Raw genomic sequence first — 4,405 nt, 5'->3', positions numbered from 1 at the left:
GCTGTTTGTGACACTTATAGGAATAGCATAATGGATTGATCGGAAAGAATAACTTTGAGGTTGTTTTATACAAGAAATTTCATCTTATGTTCTCCGCGATAGGAACTTTGGAGTGACTTTTGTCACACGTTGAGGGATTTTCATATGATTTAATTATGTTATCATTGTTGAGAGAACTTGCACTAGTGAAGGTATGAACCCTTGGCCTTGTTTTCAAGCATTGCAATACCGTTTTTGCTCACTTTCGTTACTAGTTACCTTGCTGTTTTATATTTTCAGATTACAAAAACCTATATCTACCATCCATATTGCACTTGTATCACCATCTCTTCGACAAACTAGTGCACCTATACAATTTACCATTGTATTGGGTGTGTTGGGGACACAAGAGACTCTTTGTTATTTGGTTGCAGGGTTGTTTGAGAGGGGCCATCTTCATCCTACACGCTCCCACGGATTCATAAACCTTAGGTCATCCATTTGAGGGAAATTTGCTACTGTCCTACAAAACTCCACACTTGGAGGCCCAACCACGCCTACAAGAAGAATGTTGCGTAGTACTCCCTCCGTCCCAAAATTCTTGTCTTAGATTTGTCTAAATACGAATGTATCTAGTTACGTTTTAGTGTTAGATACATCCGTATCTAGACAAATCTAAGACATGAATTTTGGGACGGAGGGAGTCGACATCAATAATCTATCCCAAGCTTCTTTTAAAGAGTCATTGCTAAAGTGCTTAAAATCTAAAATTCATGAACCTTCTCCTAGGTAAGGAGGGAAAGGCATATCGGGAGGAGAACTAACCATGGCGGTGAGGCAAGCAAATAAGAAAATAAAAATATTTTGTGTTTTTGTAAAAAATATTGAAGTGGAGGAGATGTAAATGAGAGGCAAAGGCAAATAAAAAGGCAACATGATAAAAATAAGAGCAAATAGATGATAGTTTATGCGTAGGTACTTGATAGGTTTTGGTGATGTCTCCCCGACAACGGCGTGAGCAATTCTTCCTGCTACTTGTGAGCCGCATTGGGATTTCCTCGAAGAGGAGAGGATGAAGTAGTACAGCAGATATAAGTATTTCCCTCAGTTAAGAACCAAGGTTATCAATCCACTAGGAGAACCACGCAGAACCTAGTTAGCAACACCTACACAAACAAAAGCAAATACTTCCACCCAACGCAAACAATGGGGTTGTCAATCCCCTCGGTGGTTATTTGCAAGGATCAAATATCGTAGTGTTAGGAAAATAAATAAATTGAAAAAAAGTGCAGAGAGATATTTTTGGATTTTATATAAGATAAAGGTAGACCCAGGGGCCGTAGTTTCCACTAGAAGCTTCTCTCTCGAGCACATAACGTATGGTGGGTGAACAAATTACTGTTGGGCAATTGATAGAAAAATGCATAGTTATGATGATATTCAAGGCAATGATCATGTATATAGGCATCACGTCCGAGACAAGTACACCGACTCCTGCCTGCATCTACTACTATTACTGCACCCATCGACTGCTATCTAGCATGCGTCTAGGATATTAAGTTAATAAAAGCAGAGTAACGCCTTAATCAAGATGACATGATGAAGACAAAGTAAACCCAAGCAATATGAATAAACCCCATGTTTTATTCCTTAATGACAACAATAAAAATACGTGTCACGTCCCTTTCTGTCACTGGGATTGAGCATGACAAGATTGAACCCATCACAAAGCACCTCTCCCATTGCAAGAAAAATCAATCTACTTGGCCAAACTAAACGGATAGATCAGAGAGAAATACAATGCTATAATAAATATGCATAAAATAATACAGAGGAGACTCAAACTAATATTCATGAATAATCTGATCATAAACCCACAATTCATCGGATCCCAAAAAACACACCACAAAAGAAGATTACATCGAGTAGAACTCCAAGAACATTGAGAATAACATTATATTAAAGACCAAAGAGAGAGACGAAGCTATCTAGCTACTAGCTATGGACCGTATGTCTGTGGTAAACTACTCATGGAGGCAGCATCAAGGATGATGTAGAAGCCCTCCGTGATAGATTCCCCCTCTGGCATGGTGCCCGAAAAAACCTCCATATTGGATCGTGGAAGAACAGAAACTTGCAGCGGCAGAAAAAGTATTTCGGGTGGCTCTCTGATGTATTGGGAATATTTGGGTATTTATAGAGGTGAAATTAGGTCAAGAGGTGCCACGAGGGGCCCACAAGCCTAGGGGGCGCCCCCTTGGGGCGCGCCCCCTATGCTTGTCGCTTCCTCGTGACTCCTCAGGTCTTGTCCTGAACCTTCGTGGGTCCCTTCTGGTCCAAAAAAATTAATCCAAAGTTTTCTCTCCGTTTGAACCCTGTTTGATATTGATTTTCTGAAAAGCCAAAAAAAAGCAAAAAACAACAACTGGCACTGGGCACTAGGTTAATAGGTTAGTCCCAAAAAATGATATAAAATTTCATATAATTGCATATAAAACATCCAAGATTGATACTATAATATCATTGAACAATCAAAAATTATAGATACGTTGGAGACGTATCAATTATCGTGCCCTCTACTGGTAGTACTTTGTTTGAATTATTGCTACTTTTGTGTGCCCATGAATCATGTGAGAAACCTCGTAAGAGTTGCCGAAACAGATGCATCCTCATGAGTTTTTTCATGTAATATGGCATGGTAATACATAAGTTGCCACTGTTTATCATATGAGTTGTGTGTGTTTGATGAAATAGAGTACTTGTTTGGCAACTCTTGGTGCACCGATGTATACATAGGGTAGGTAATGCTGGTTAAGTACTTGTAAATACTGTTGGTGCTACTCCACTTGTAAGCATAGTTGGTGCAGACACGACACATTGGCGGAACTTGCTTCAACACTAGAAAAGTCGGCTATCGACCAGCTCACACTCAATACTCTGTTATCTGACATATAAGCAACTACATATCTTGATAAAGTGTTCATGCAGTTAACTGAGGCTACAATATACATTCCAAATGTTCACACGCTAGTCCAGCATTCATGTTAAACATTCACAATAAACTCGGCTTCATAAAATACTTGAAAAGCATAAGTTTAACATTTTTATACATCTCGACGATTCATAGAACATAACATCTCTTTTAGAAGTACATAGGAAAAGACGACGTTGTGAGAAGTTTTACAAATAAGGAAAATCGAGCAAGGCTTCTCTGAGTAAAGGGCCTCCCTAGGAAAGCTTTAATTTCCTGGGGTTCACTCCGGTTTTTCTTGTTGCCAGCATCCAGGGTTAGGTTCTCTGATTCTAGAATAAGAAATTATAATTGTGTTCTCAATTGGAATATTGAACTGAACCTTGTACTGGATTGACCATCTGAACTTCTTGTGCAGTTCCACTAAATTTAAGCACCACTAGTTATAGAAATAAGAAGACCACAATGCCTCTTGTACCGATACGATATACAATACATGCGGTCTCCGGCAGGGGGACCCAATCTCCCCTATGCTTTTTATCCTGTGCATGGAGCCGTTGCAATCCCTATTCAAGAAGGCCATGGATCGAGGCATATTCGCACCCCTGGCTCGAGCCGGAGTACACCAGCGGCTATCTATGTTCGCTAACAACGTAATGGTCTTCTTCAAGCCCAATAACCAGGAGATACGGGCTTGTAGGGAGATCTTGGCACTCTTTGGGGCAGCCTCGGGCCTTGTGGTGAATCTATCTAAGAGCGCTGCACTCCCCATTCGATGTTCGACCGAGGAGTTGGAGTCCATGTGCAGCTCATTAGCCTGCACAAGTGCATCGTTCTCGTACAAGTACCTAGGCCTCCCACTCACGATTCGGAAGGCCACTATCGCGCAGCTTCAGTACCTGGTGGAGCAATTCTCTAGTCGCCTGCCCAACTGGAAGGTCGCGCTACCTTACCCAAAAGTGGTCGGCTCATGCTTATCCTCTCTGTCGTGGGATATCCACAGCCACCTATGGAACCAGGAGGCCCCTTGCTGGTTCGGCGGGGGGATGTCGCGTTGCACAAATAGCAGACCAGCGCACGGCAGCACGGCAGAGAGCACACAAGCAATTTACCCAGGTTCGGGCCGCCGTGAGGCGCAAGACCCTACTCCTGCTTTTCTGAATCGATGGTGGAACGTAGTACACTTGCCCGGCAGGGGTCGCCGTAGGGCAGCAGCGACTACGCGTGTATTGGGGTGTGGGTTCGTCAACTTTCCAACCCCTCCTACGGGTGCCATGGGCCTCCTTTTATAGATCAAGGGGTCACCACAATTGCAAAGTAGTCATTATCCACTAATATGATAGCAAACAGTGTTGTCATACCTACTCTGCGAGCTGATAGGGTGCATTAAATGCACCTCTTAGTGTCACATCACTGATTTCCCAGCAAGGCTTGCCGGGCTATCTTGCCAGCTCC

This window comes from Triticum aestivum, chromosome 4D (assembly GCF_018294505.1).
Source record: "Triticum aestivum cultivar Chinese Spring chromosome 4D, IWGSC CS RefSeq v2.1, whole genome shotgun sequence".
NCBI classification, from domain to species: Eukaryota; Viridiplantae; Streptophyta; class Magnoliopsida; order Poales; family Poaceae; genus Triticum; species Triticum aestivum.
Note: the sequence above shows the minus strand (reverse complement) of the source record.